This window comes from Anguilla rostrata, chromosome 13, assembly GCF_018555375.3.
Source record: "Anguilla rostrata isolate EN2019 chromosome 13, ASM1855537v3, whole genome shotgun sequence".
Classification (NCBI taxonomy): Eukaryota; Metazoa; Chordata; class Actinopteri; order Anguilliformes; family Anguillidae; genus Anguilla; species Anguilla rostrata.
In genome coordinates, this window is record NC_057945.1 from 15,646,476 (window position 1) to 15,653,759 (window position 7,284).

Genomic DNA, 7,284 nt, shown 5'->3' on the forward strand with positions numbered 1-7,284 from the left:
TCTGTTAGGTGCGCTGTTGGAAAAACTGCCCGCTGAGTTCATACATTTATAAAGCCTTGAGCTGTGATGTCACTGACAGGCTACTGCAGTGAAAACATCAGTTGGACATGGATGGCAAATGTTTCTAATTTCACATCCACAGTGCCTGTTGCCATTCTCTCCCAGCAATGTTTTTTTTTTCCTTTTCCTTTTCATTTGGACTTTTACAAAGACTAAAATTTAAAGCAGTCTTGCATGAAAAGTAAAAAAGAAAGCGGATTAAATATTTATTGCATGTACACAACCCCACAGGGCACCTCAGATCTGCTGCTAGGGTCAGGAGTTGACAGGGATGGAGGAGTTGAGATTTCAGAAATTTTGTGGTCTTCCTCCGGCTCATGCCTGTGCAAGCCCGATTTGAGAGCTGCAGTGTGATAGGAAGCGGTGGGTGACATCACATGCTGCACAGTAGAATACGTGCTTGTCTGCACTGCCCTGAATTGAGAGCAGTGGTTGACTCAGAATGCTGATACAATCAGGTATTGCAAATTCAGAAGAAAAGGGAAGGGACAGGCATAAAAAATAACAAATTATTCAGGATCACATGATCCTGAATCACATCCATGACTGTGATTACATCCATCTCAGAATATCTATCTTGTTATACATCTATCCAAATATATAAATAATAATGATATTATAGCAAATTACAGTGAAATCACCACAATTCATTCAAGTTCCTTCTGGCAAATCACTATGTACATACCTGTTTGAGAATAATGTAATGTAATATGTAAGGTAATTTATAATGTAAAATTGTATCAGCAAATAAGCAACTGCCATGAATGTACACAATTTTAAAAATAAAATATAAGAACCAGTTCATAGTTCATACACAGCTATAGGCACACACTTATATAGGCACACACCCACTCACACATGTGCATGCATGTGAACACATACACACACACATACAGACACATTCATCTGTAAAAAGCCATCTGTACAAAGCCACTAAAAACCTAAAATTAGCTTTCATGTATAGTCTATATTATTGCTTTGGAAACCTATTAATAGATTTCGTAAGTATACAGTTGTTCACCAGATGTGTGTGAATTTACCCTCTGAATTCTCTCTGTGCACAGTTTGCTTAATCACAGATATGAAGTTCTTTACGTAACGCCAGATTTCTGTGGTTGCCAGTGTGAACTGTACACAGAATTAAACTTTAGCTATAACATTAATTAATGCAGTCAATAAAGATAAATGTTACATTATAAACTGTGACTCAATGTCGTTTAAATGTAGAAAAGCAGAATATTTATAGAATATGCATTGAGGCAAATGTCTAGAAATGTAATACAGAACTAAGTTGCAAGTTATTTTAATTTTTTATGCTAAGACAATAGCTCAATATTGCAGACTGCACATTCATTACTTATAACTGCTTCATGATTTTTCTCCAACTCACCACAAAATTTAGATTTCAAAACTGTAATTACTTAAATTATTTATATCTTCATAAGTAGTAATTAGTCGTATGAATCTTCTTCCAGCACTGTTAGTAAAGTGATGTTGAACAAGCATCTATAATGCTTTGTAGCTTCACTTGCTCATATCAAGTCTTAGCAGTTCAATATATTATTGTATTCTGTATAATTAGTATTGCAAACACAGACAGATATAAATTGTTGTAAGCCGCCTGACCCAGGAAAGCCCCGGGCAACTGTGTCGCAATGGAAACATGGCCTACACGTCTGGACGAGAACTCGGCAGGCAGCGGTGGGGCACTGTTGCCCGGGGTCTGGAGTTTGACCCAGAAAGCTGTTGGTTTTTCTTGCCATTGTGGTGTACGGAATTCAGCTTGTCAGTTGCATCAGCGATTGCATCCAGATTCATTTTGTTAGTAGGTTTTGTGAAAGCGTTCAATTAAAATTTTCATCTTCTCTTTGCTTTGTGATCTGACAGTTTCAAAACAGGATAAATGGACATTACACCCTATCCTCTAATGTATTTGTACCCCAGACTCCCCAGTGTATTATGTGATAAATGTGATACCGCTTGCCCCAATTTAGATGTTCTTTTCCAAACTAGTGTGCCATATATCTCTAATATGAACAGTTGTTTAACTATATCATGCACTCTTCTGACACCCATTTTAGGTCTACATATTTGTCTAAATTAGTTAAACCTAGAATAGGCTGCACTGAATGCTGTGGTTGCCAGTTTGAACTGCCTACAGATGATGTGGCTTGTTCTGGCATGCTTAATAATAATTCAATAATGCAGTAATTCACTAATTGCCTGTACATTAGTGAATTACTGCATTATTGAATTATTATTAAGCACGCCAGAACAAGCCACATTATCTGTGTAATGATCATCTGTGACAATAATTCAATAATGCAGTAATTCACTAATGTACAGGCATATGGCGTACCATCTTATCCCACTGTTTACTCAAATTTTACTCACAGTGGAGTTTAAAAGCTTTCAGTATGACCAGAATAAACACCACGTATCCTTTCAGTGATAATAGTTCAGTCACCAGTTGTAAATAGCCAAATTCACTTATTTTCTGTTGGAATTAGGCATGGGTGAAAATGGAAGAGAAATTCATGAGTCAAGGGTAACAGTTTTATTGTTAATTGCACATAAATATTTGTGAGCACTTCTGAATTCTAAAAAATGTCTACTAAAACACAGACACACAGTCATACACAGACACACACACACACAACAATGATGATTGTCTAGAAATACAGTTAATTCTCTGCAGCCAATTTACTGAATGTTCACCAATAGCTCCCCCCCCCCTTTTTTTTATAACACCAGCAGTTGACATCTGGTAGTTCAAAAATGTGTGCTTTTCCTGCCTCACAAAGAAATAAATCTAAAATACCCATCTGTTCAAGCCAGAATAAACCAGAAACCACAAAACAGGTCAGATTTTATGGAGTTATTCCCTTTCTAAAGCAACATATGATGGTATGACGTATTTCTCTCCCTGGGTGCGTTTTTCACAGGTGATCAAAATCTGAAAAGCAAAGTCTAAACTGTCCACTGATCCTGACAGGTTGAAGAAAAAGTCAGGGAAGAAAAATAAAACTGAAGAAAAAAAGGAAATGCGTATCTGTCTGATGCGTGTTTGCTGACCACACGCCTGAACATATAGTCCACAATATGTTTTAGTTGATAACCTATTAAATATCATTTTGTCCTTTACAAGTAAAAGAAGATAAGGAACATTGTAGCAAGGTGAGTGCCACCGCTCGCGTATAGAGAGAGAGAGAGAGAGACGAGTTTGAAGTAATCACTTCTTTTTATTGTTGCCGAACACCCGGCTTCTCGTTTAACTGGTTACATGGGTTTACACAGTACTTTCGCCCTGGCGCCGTACTTCCTCCGTCACCAGTTCCCCCGTCTGCCTCGGCGAACGCCTTTTAAAACACCCAGGCTCACTGTCAAGGTAATCAGCACATCGTTAAACAATTAAACATTTAAAGAGCGGTGCTGATTAGCAACCTCTAACAGCTGTGGCGCAGAGTCCAAGAGCTGCCCCGCCCACTCTCTCTCTGCAGCCAACGCACAAACCACGCCCCCCCTACCACATACCCCCACCACCCGACTTAGGCTGGGGAGCCATCCGGCCGATGACCGACCCCGCCCCCCCCCCCCCCCTTTCGGGGCAAGAAAGGAAGTCTGCCACCACCATCTGCGCCCCCGGCCTATGAACCACCTTGAAATAAAAGGGCTGTAGATCCAGATACCAACGGGTGATTCGCGCATTGGCATCCTTCATGCGGTGGAGCCACTGGAGGGGAGCGTGGTCCGAACAGAGAGTGAATGGGCGACCCAGCAGGTAATAGGAGAGGGAACCGACCGCCCACCGGATGGCAAGGCACTCCTTTTCAATTGTGCTGTACCTCGCCTCCCGCTAGGATAATTTCCGGCTGATGTACAGCACCGGGCGATCGACTCCATCCACCTGCTGGGTCAAAACGGCCCCCAGCCCTCTGTCCGAGGCATCGGTCTGCAGGGTAAAAGAAAGAGGGAAATTAGGGGTGAACAAGAGTGGCTCACCACAGAGGGCTTCCTTTACCCTCTCAAACGCTCGCTGGCATGGCTCTGTCCACTGGACGGGATCTGAGGCACCTTTTCAAGTTAAATCGGTCAAGGGGCTGGTCAGCTGCGAAAACGCCGGAATAAACCTCCTATAGTAGCCGGCCAACCCCAAGAACCTCCTCACCTCTTTTTTGGTTTTTGGTCGTGGACAGTTCGCAATCGCTGCTGTTTTATCCACTAGAGGTCGCACCTGTCCACTTCCTAAGTGGTACCCCAGATACCGTACCTCCACTCGGCCAATTGCACACTTCTTTGGGTTAGCCGTGAGCCCCGTCTGCCTCAAGGACTCGAGCACCGCCCCCACCTGCTGCACATGCTGCTCCCAGCTGCTACTGTGGATGATGACATCATCCAAATAGGCAGCAGCATACGCAGCATGCGGACGTGGGACCCGATCCATCAGCCAGTTTTAGATCTTTTGTAGTTTATATTTCACTTACAGATTTCATCCAGATGTGTAGCACTATTTAAACAGACACACACTAACGCATACACACACAGACACATAAACACACACGCACACACATATAGACACAGACAGACAAACACACGTCAGGAGAAAAGGGCTGCAGAACATGCACGGAACAGTCGATTGGCCTGGGGTGTGGAATTGTGGGAGCAGTGCTGATCTGCAGTGACATGGCGATTGGGACAAATGGAAGGCATTAAAAAGGGTGGGGCACTGGCAGTCTCTGAGGTGAGGAAAGTTTTCTTGTGTGGAGCCAGCTGCAAGAATGCAAGCATGCAGGAACAGCAGCTGGGTTTTGTTGATAATTACATTTTGGATATAATTAAACCAGGCTGGGCCAAGGCTGGTGCCCTAGGCAACTGCCTATGCTGGCTATGCCATGAACCGGCCCTTATTTTATGTGTGAAATTATAATAGCTCACTGGTAATGTGTTGGTTCTCTCTAGGCTGGTGGACACCTGGTATTGTGGATACCAAGTATTTATTGATGAATGTAGTTGACCCACACACACACTAACACACATGTACACAGACAAGCACACACACACACGTGAGCACACACATGCGCACACACACACTTATGCACACACACGTACACAGACAAGCACACACACACTAACACACATGTACACAGGCAAGCACACACACACACACACACACACGTGAGCACACACATGCGCACACACACACGTACACAGACATTACATTACAGGCATTTAGCAGACGCTCTTATCCAGAGCGACTTACGCAACTTTTTTACATAGCACTTTACATTGTATCCATTTATACAGCTGGATATATACTGAAGCAATGCAGGTTAAGTACCTTGCTCAAGGGTACAACGGCAGTGTCCTCTCCCGGGAATCGAACCTGCGACCTTTCGGTTACAAGCGCAGTTCCTTACCCACTGTGTCCTACAAGCACACACTCTGTCCTACAAGCACACACACACACTAACACACATGTACACAGACACGCACACACACACACGTGAGCACACACATGCGCACACACACACTTTTGCACACACACATGTACACAGACAAGCCGAAACACGTGTGCAGGCTTGTATGCACACACATGCATGCACGCACACACACACACACACAAGCAAAATACAGCAGTGAACATTTTTATTCAGGAGCAAACAAGATTTGGACTCCGAGTGTTCTGTCTGGGCATGTGAAAACCCTGAAGCCAAGGCTTCTCCATGAAGATGTGTCTCGAGGAGCCTTGAGGGGTTAACGGATGACACTGGGAGAGAGGCATGCACACAATCAACTTCTAAAGAGGTTCTCATAAATTCGAAACACCAACACTGTTACACTGGCCCATTATAATAATATTCATAGTAGCTGTGATAACACTTTGTAGTTGACATGATGTGCATGGTTAACCGACTACTGTTGCTCTCAGATTTGAGAAATTGCAACGTCGTCTTCACTAACACCTTATGCTTTTCTGCATAAAAATGCACTTTTCTGCATTTTTGCAGGATTCTTGAGAAATATAGAAAAGCAGCTGTTCATGAAATGTTTATTGCAAAGATAAAACTGGCCTCCTGCACATTCAGGTAACACCTATAACAGGAAGGCATCTAGTAGGCTAAACTTTTGTTACTCACACTAAAAATAAAAAGGAGAACAAGTCATGCAGAATGCCTCAGAATGCCCTTCCTTACTTATAATGGCCTGCAGCAACAACGTCACTTGCTGAGGACGCTCTCACTCCTAAGCCAAACATTTTTGACACAAAATAACAAACCAAGAGAATCCTCTGTTCCTTAAAAACAACAGAGATTGAAGAGGCATTGTGTGTATAAATAGATACTTTCTTGTCTGTGTTTGCCAGTGAAGAGATTGCCTCTGTCAGACAAAGCAATATTTTATAGGGATGTTTGCATGTGTCTGTCGATCCCAACCTTGACCAGTCCTCAGTTGTGTCTGCAGACACAATCATATCAACTATAAAAGTTTTGGAACCCTGGAATTTGATATTGCCTTCATCAACAACGAATTGCCTTTCCTGTCCACAGTGTGGTTCTCATTTCATTATTCATTATTTTCCAAATGCTTTTCATTGTAAATCCTCCAGTCTTTCTAGTAAATGCTGAATAAGTAGACATCTGTATGGCGATGTCCTGTAAGCAAACCAAAGCTTGTGTTGCCGGTTTTGTCACGGTACGGGTGCTGGGACCCAGGCGCAGAGTGGGGAAAAAAAAAAAACACGAAACTCAAAAAGGGAAAATTAACAAAGACTTTACTAACGACAGGTGAACAAACAGGGAACAGACAAGGCCACAATGGGCAAAAACACAAACTCAAAAAATAATCTAATGAAACAGAAAACAACAGGAACTCAAAAACACAGGCAGGGCAGAACACGGGAAGGCAGAGCACAAGGGAAGGTCAAACAAAACACAAGTCAGGAACAAAATACAGGCAGGTACATACGGTTTGCAACAAATAGAATTCGGGAACAAACACAAACAGGTAAAAAAAAACACAGGCAGGTATAAATGGTCTGAACATACATCGGAAACAAACACAAGGAACCAGCACCTGAGTCAAGGGGACAAAGAACTTAAATAGACAGGGGGTAACAAGACACAGGTGAACTCAAAAAACAATCAAACCAGAAGGAGGGGATAACAAGACACAGGTGGGAACAATGATGGGATAACGAGACAACCAATAATACAATTAACAGGG